Below are 8,515 nucleotides of genomic sequence, written 5' to 3' on the forward strand. Positions count from 1 at the left end.
CTGAATAATGCCAAAGTTGTACCAGTGATAGCTGGACCAACAGGAATGATGACAAAGAACCTCACAGAGATATTAAACATAGGAGCAGTACCCCTCGGCGCTCACCTGGTAGTGGCTGGATAAGATAACCAGGCAATCACTGGGAGGCATGGATGACCCACAAAATATATAATGGAGAAGAAAGTAAATACCTATGGAGTTTTTTTTTAATGCCTTGAACAAACCTTGGTATATCACGGGTGATAAAGGTTGTGGTCAATTTTCACCGAAATTGTGTGTGTGGTTTCAGAAAAAAAAGCAAATACATATTTTGGAGAGCACCCCCCCCCCTCCGGAGAATTCCTTGGACCCCAATTTTTTTCAGTCATGAACAAACTTTGGTGCATCACAGGTGGTGAGGATGGTGGTCAAGTTTCATCAGAACTGTATGTGCAGTTTTGGAGAAGAAAGCAAATACATATTTTGGGGGTCAACCCCCCTTAAATTCCCACAGAAGGACGGACGGATGGATGACGCGCCATCCCATCAGCTCCCCGGAACTACTTTACAAGTGAGCTAAAAACCATTGCTGGGAATATTATTACAAACGAACGACAGTTGGAAGCTGTCCTTGACTCAGTGACGATCCTGAAGAGAGCCTTCGGCAAAAAACTTTGAGAACAGAAAACTTCACTGCTTGGTCCTTGAATAGTGACGCCTTACTGAAATGAAGGTGGATGCTTGGAGCCTGCTTTGGGAAGACACCATTCCACATTCTGAAACTCGCATATGTAGATACCAATCAATGAAACACACACACACACACACACACACACACACACACACACACACACACACACACACACACACACACACACACACACACACACACACACACACACACACACACACACACACACACACACACACACACACACACACACACACACACACACACACAAACGGCCAATATCAGCAATTCTTCTGGAATTGGCAGGTTGGAGTCAGTGTGATTACCGATTCCAGTACATCCTGATACAACCCAGAAACCTTGAGTAGCTTTCATCGAAAAACAACGTTACATTTATCCAGACGTTTCAAGGATGTGATGACAAACATTATCTATATATTACTAAAACTCTCATCTTGTATGTAAGTATGTATGTATGTATGTATGTATGTATGTATGTATGTATGTATGTATGTTCCCGAAATACAGCCAAAACAGCACACGATAGCGCAAAAATTTTCGGCCAACCTTACTCACCATTCTCCTGCGATGTGCAGTATCAAGTTCCGTTCAAATCGGGTAACGAAAAAAAATTATTTGAAAAATCAATTCCCGATTCAGTCAAGTACTCTTCGGGATTATTTGATCAATGCAAACAACCTCAGTGGTGTAGTTTGCTGGAGCTATCTTTTTTTTTTTCTTGAAATGATTTTTTTCATCAACCACCGTCACAACGAGAACCCAACGGGTTCACGGGTCATCTAGTTTTTTTTTTTTTATAAACTGATGCATGTGCCGCATGGAAAAAAAATTGGCTCAGTAATTTAGAAAATACGTTCATATGGCAAACGGCTCAGAAATCGAGCGTTATTATCTAATATATTTTGCAATGAAACTCACAAAGAGAAACATATAACCCTCGTAAAGCAAATCCGAGAGTAAATACTTTATAAACAGGCGCGAGGACAAAGGAAAACCTGAAAGAAGCTTCATAAGATATGGGATGAAACTTCGCCATATTGGCGATGTAACAGGCATGGCATGACCACACACCCGCGGAGAGTCCATACAGATCCAAATCTACCCATGTCTAGCACATCTGTGTGTGCTGTCTACGTACTTCTACCTAGTAGTAAGGCCGAGGTCACTTTTGCCACGGCGGCCGTGGGGTCTCCAAAATCTAGGGCTGCTAGCAATTATATGGCGGCCGCAATGTAGCACACATATGTTTTTATTTTTCGGGTAGCCGCACGGCGTATTTAGAGATTGTGTAGACCGAAAACGTGGGGCTGCCGTACGGTCTTTGATTTGATGTCGCACGGTGACCTTAGGGCGTTCCTGCGGCGGCCATAGAATTTTCAAGGCAGATGCAAGGTGCCCACAAAGTGACCACTAAGGCGAACGTACAGCCAGACGGACGGTAATGAATAGGTTAATTATTTTTTTTTAACCAGTTTTTTTTTCTGATTGTCGAATTGCTATGGTGAACGTAGAAATGAAAAACGTTATAACTCCGCGTTATAATTCCACGGCGACCTTACGGCCTGTAAAATATAGCCATATGGCGTAGGGCTACCCTGAGGCCACCTCAGAAACTTTGCGGCCGCCGCACGTTTCTGTCAATTCAGAGGGCGTACGGCCGCCGTATCCTCGCCGTAGAGCAAATGTGACTTAGGCCTAACTGTCGACTGAACATCTCGATCAGGACACGAACTGCACTGTACAGCTTAGAAAGTGGCTTTTGCACTCAAGCACTCCAATGGAATGCCTGGCTTGGCGGGCGATTATCAATTGCCGTCGATGCAACTGTGCACCTGGAAACGCCGTTGCAATGTCCGAATTGGACAAACCAACACTTCTTAGGGGAGTCGGAACTGCTGATACTTTCAAATCTGTAGCTTCTCTCGGTGATTCATATGCGCAAATGAAAGAAAGCCACCAATGCTGGTGTCTCCAAGCATTTATAAGCATTGTAATTTATTCAGCGATTTGTAGCTATGATGAACAGGCATTTGATAATATGAGTGAAGAAAGTGAAAAAAAAACAAGCTCAAATGAGCTAAGATCCTCGTCCTCTTAAAGATGACATCATAAAAACGAATATGACGTCATTGTGATGTATCAGGTTTGTGATAAATTATCCGTGCTAATGCCCGGCTTGATTCCCACAAACAAAATTCAAACAGCTTGCCTAGTTTCGGAGATAATGGTATAGGCGATTTCCATTAGCGGCGATATTATGACGTCAACTTTTTTTCTAGGAAGAATTTCCAAAATCTGAGATGGTTACTGCCTGCGCGTGGGCTTTCTGCATATACATGGCAAGTTTCACGAAGATCCAATGAAAACTCTGGGTTGTGAAACAAAAAATGTCAAAAAATAGGAATGACGTCCTAAAAATTGACATGATGCCACAGTGATGTATCATATGTGCGGTAATTCATCTCTGTTAATGCCCTGTTCGATTCCTGCAAACAGAATTCAAAAAGCTTGCCTCGTTTCGGAGATAATTTTTTAGTTGATTTCCATTAGCGGAGATATTTTGACGTCATAACTTTTTTTCTCGGATAAATTTTTCGAAATCGGAGATGGTTTCTGTCTGCGCAGGGTATTTTTACATATATACGCCAAGTTTCATGAAGTTTCGATGAAAACTGTAGGCTGTGGAACAAAAAAGTCCACAAGAACAACAACGTGAGTAAGACTTAGAGATCTTCCACGAAGATCTAAAAAGTTTATCGTAAAGAAATTGTTGCGGCTCATGCCAAGTCAAAGCATGGTTGAGCAGGCCAAAAAACATGGCGGCTTCAGACCCCAGGGAGGTTACCCAGGAAACGACTTAAGACCGCAGACAGTGAGGTGGTCGGGAATCACCTGATGAAGGATATAATTCAATAAGGCCTTTAATTGCCTTTAAAATGGGTGTTTTAATTAACCCCAACACCAAATTTTCACTCTTGCACCTCCTTGGAGTTTCTTTGGTACGAATACAAAGTTTCAGGCTGCGAGGTTTTCTAGTTTTGGAATTATGGAGGAGACACACTGATATACACACACATTGCCTTTTATTATTATAGATGCTAGTGCGGGCCCGCTGGCCCGTACATGCGTGGCGGTATGTGCAAAAAAAAACAAACTTTCAAACGGCGTGCCAGAAACAACAACTCACAGGCCGTTCCTTCACTCCCACATGCCCGTACGTGCGTGCCCATACGTACGTTGCCATACGTGGAAAAAATAAATAAATAAAAAAGGAGAAGAATTGTGACGTCAATCGTGATGTCATAGCACCGTGTCCTGTCATTTGTTTGGTAAATAAATGGCCATAATTTGGGAACCACTTGTCTGATTAATATCAAATCTTGAAAAGGCACATCCATAGGGCCCCAGCAATATACCTGGCAAGTTTCAATTACATCGGACTAGTGGTTGTCAAGAAACAGTGGTCGCAGACACACACACACACACACACACACACACACACACACACACACACACACACACACACACACACACACACACACACACACACACACACACACACACACACACACACACATTGCTGGAATTATAGATAGATATATTACTGTTATTATGAAATTCTCCTGACTTGGAACAATGTCATCATCACGGCATCATGCCTGCCAACCCCGAAGGGCATCCAGCAGTTCATGTGAGGGAAAGTCAAAAGCTGTCACCAAGTGGATGAAAAGCAAAGCTTAAAACAAAAGCTACCAACAGCTTTTGACATCACTGAATATGTAAAAAAAATAATAAAAAAAAAATAAAAAATATATATATACATATATATGTTTAAAAAATAAAATTAATATATATATATATATATATATATATATATATATATATATATTAATGTATGTTGTTGCGGGCTGGGGGTCGGGTGAGAAGACCACCGGGGGGGGGGGGTAAGCTATCTCGGGTTCCCACCAGAACTCCTCGGAATTGAAGGCCATTGTACATGGATAATTCCGTGACACGGCGTGTCGCTAACTGACCGCGAATGCCAATAACTCAACCACGTGACCTAGGCTCCTCGGTTTAGTTTATCCGGTTACCTAGAAAAATAACCATTTGATCTAATTACCGGGGGACATGCCCTCGGTACGCCTTGTCCTAACCAGATCACCTTACCGGATCAGATACAGCCGAGCAACACTGCCAAGGATGTACCGACTCAAAGGAACTGATCATTGGGAATAAAGTCCCAGCTAGGTGAGGATACAGACCATACTGGATCAATGAAAGAAAAGCCAAAAATGAGCTGGGGACATTTCTACACAGGATTTATTAACAGGCAGGAGAGGAAAGGCATGTGGCACAATTAATCGATTTTATTGTTGTGTGTAAGCAGATATAGGAAGAAAAGTGTGGTGCGACAATAATACAAGCAACATACAAAAGCAGACACAGAGCAGAGTTATTCCGATATAATTCTTGTTCAATCTTAACTCAAGCAAGGACAGGCACCATCACACACACACACACACACACACACACACACACACACACACACACACACACACACACACACACACACACACACACACACACACACACACACACACACACACACACACACACACACTGATGAAGAGGAAATGAGTCTAACAGTTTCTCAATACCTTGCACGATTGCCCGACCACACCACCGATATGTTTTGGGGGGATGCTCCACTGGGCGATACCTCCCTGACTGCTGGCGTGTCGTCTCCCACTCTGTGGCACTTCGAGCAGCTGAGCGTCGATCCAGAGTAATGGGGCGTGCCCGACAGTTGTGAAGGAAGGACTTTGGTGGAGTCATAAGCCAGCAGCTGGAGGAAGGCGGAGTCAAAACGAGTGGGTGGAGAAAGGCGGAGTCCGAAGCAGTGGGCGGAATGGCAGACAGGATCAGGTGGGTCAGTGGATGGGTGGAGTCAGCGGCAAGTCGGTGAAGAAGGCGGAGCCAGCAGGCAAACACGAAGATGAATGGGTTGAGATAGAGCAGGCCAGGAACAACGAGCAGGAACTAAGAACAGGAACTGGAACTGGAACTGCACCGGCAGATGGGAACATAGTGCAGGAAAGACGATGACGACCACGGACAACCCCGCGACCGATACTTTTATAGACCCCGTGGTGCGGGCAGGGGTGACGACCTGAAGCGATGTGTTGTCACGCGAATCGGGCGCTCTGGTTGGGCCCCGGCCAGCACACGGGCCGGCCGCCATGACCGAAAGCGGTCTCACTGTACTTCCGGCCAGATGGTTCCAAGCTGCGGAATCATCACACTAAGAGTACCGTGACACGAATCGCCCTGCACCAAACTCCCGGGCCGTCCACAGCGACTTGCGGTCAGCGACGGACAATGCGCTGCCTGTCTGCAAGCTGTGCGGCCCAAGTCGCAGAGCGTGCCTCTGCCTGGCCGCAGCCCCGCCGGTCGGAGAGGCGAGAGGACGCTCGCCGTCCATGTGAGACACCAGTGGCCGCGGTGATCAGCCAAGACTGACGGTAAGATGCTGTGGTAAACCCATGCGCAGACCCGGACAAGATGTGTGCCACTCGCGCCCTACTCCGTGTGCGATAATAAATTACCCCGGGGCTGCATGTGGGTCCGCCACCATTCAACCATCAAGCAGCAAGTGGTGGTGTGCGTGGTGCCATCCCCAATCTGTGTAAGGAATCGAAGGAAAAGATCAGATATAATTATTAGACGGAGATTCGGATTGAAGGAGAAGACAGATATAATTATTAAATAGAGATTTGGATTGAAAAGAGAACAGATATAATTATTGGACTCAGAAATGAGTTGAAAAGAGTGCGGTGCATCATACTGTAAGTTGTTAGCATTTGGGGTGTTATTTTTCCATGACTGGTCTTCTGTGAGGACACATTCTCACGCGAAGGGCGCAGCTGTGGTTTTTACAGATGGGTGTCTGAGCGGAGCACCTGCCGGCCTTGTGAAGACCCCTTGCTTGGATTTACCTCAGGGATAGAGAAAAAGACAGAGTAGGAATGAAGTTCGGAGGTTTAATCAGACTTAACTATGAGATTTACACAACACACTGTCCCGTTTCTCCCATGAGACAAGAAGGAAGGGACTATCTGAACGTATATTCATGAAATAACTGACTGCGCACCACTGCATGTTGGCTGCCATTGGTGTTGCAGGGATGCGGTTTCTAGAACCACAACTATATATATATATATATATATATATATATATATATATATATATATATATATATATATATATATATATATATATATATATATATATGGAAAAATTGGAGGACAAGAGCAGGAATCAAATCTAGGTCCTCTGGAAAACCATACCAGTGTTCTGTCATCTGGGCTATCTGGGCAATTCACCAGCTGAGCAATGCAATTCTTCCACATATGCAGGTACCGCACTCTCTCCCCCACTGCTTCCGGGGCACTCAATGCCAACCATAGGAGCAGCTCGACCCTCTCGAGAGCAGGCCCCAGCTGCTCCTATGGTTGGCAATGAGTGCCCCGGAAGGAGTGGGGGAGAGAGAGCGGTACCTGTATATGTGGAAGAATGGTGTTGCTCAGTTGGTGGGTTGCCCAGATAGCTCAGATGGCAGAGCACTGGTATCGTTTTCCAGTCCAGGGAACTTGAGTTTGATTCCTGGTTTGGTCTTGTAATTTTATGCCTGCTGTTGGCCTAATGGTTAGGGTGGTGTGCTTGGGATCTTAGGGTCCTGAGTTCAAATCCCGCTCACCTGTTGAATTAATACCAGGTGGGGTTAACTCGAACTGCCATCCTTCTGGGGTCGGAAAAATGAGTGCCAGCATGCTGCTAAACTGTGTCGGAGTGGCGACCCGTCCAGGATTGTGCCCACTAGCCATGGAGACTGCTTCGGCTGCACCAACGCTCTACACAGAGTATGGTTCCATTGGAAGGATAGATGGATGAAAATTGGCAATTTTAGAAATTCGGCCTCTGTTGTCCTTTTGGCCTATGGTGACCTCAAAAACAATTGGTGATTGAATTCAGTGACCCGATATGAAAATCCTCTTCAAATTTCAAGTCATTGAGATGAAAATTGAGGATTTTAGAAATGTCTCCTCAGTTGTTGATCTTGGGCCTATGTTGACCTTTTGGTGGATGTTGACCTCAAAAATATTTGGCTCGTTGAATTCAGTGACCAAAAATATAAAGTCTCTTTAAATTTCAAGTCAATAGGATGAAAATTGAGGATTTTAGAAATCTCATCGAAGTTGTTGACCTTTTAGTCTATGTTGACCTTTTGCTCAATTTTGACCTCAAAAATAATTGATCATTGAATTAATTGACCTTGTACAAAAAAAAATCCTCTTCAAATTTCAAGTCAATCGGATGAAAATTGACAATGTTAGAAATCTCACTTTCGTTGTCGACCTTGGACGTATGTTGACCATTTGGTCCATGTTGACCTCAAAAAACAATGGGCTTCTTCCTTCTGGCAAACTCCACCATGTGGTGAAGTTTCGTGAAGATCGGTTTAAAATTGTGACCTGTCGGCGATAAACAGACAAATACAAACAAGTAACAAACATAAAGGGGGTGAAAACATATAATAACCTCCTTCACCTTCGGTAGTGGAGGTAACAACGCAATGTATTGTATTCGGTGTTATTGTTTGAGTACCTTCCCAATTATGACATGACGCAAACATGATTTTGAGGTGGAATTTTGCACTGCTTTTGAAATCCTTGTCATTTTAAATAAAATTATTTTCTGAGGTTATGCACAACAAGGATAATAATAATAATGATTAGTGTTGGCTTTGGTGACGAGTGCTCA

At 44.2% G+C, this 8,515-nt stretch overlaps 1 long non-coding RNA gene across 1 annotated transcript; it reads right to left on the reverse strand.

Annotated features, from left to right (window-relative positions):
• Positions 1-6,193: 6,193 nt before the first annotated feature.
• Positions 6,194-8,299, reverse strand: LOC147018991 (uncharacterized). The gene is made up of 3 exons (XR_015062827.1): positions 8,098-8,299; positions 6,540-6,690; positions 6,194-6,376 (listed from the first exon to the last, which is right to left on the reverse strand). It is a non-coding gene; the product is annotated as an uncharacterized LOC147018991 (long non-coding RNA).
• Positions 8,300-8,515: the final 216 nt, after the last annotated feature.

Source organism: Eptatretus burgeri, chromosome 10 (assembly GCF_056783735.1).
Source record: "Eptatretus burgeri isolate ZD-2024b chromosome 10, Ebu_testis_v1, whole genome shotgun sequence".
NCBI lineage: Eukaryota > Metazoa > Chordata > Myxini > Myxiniformes > Myxinidae > Eptatretus > Eptatretus burgeri.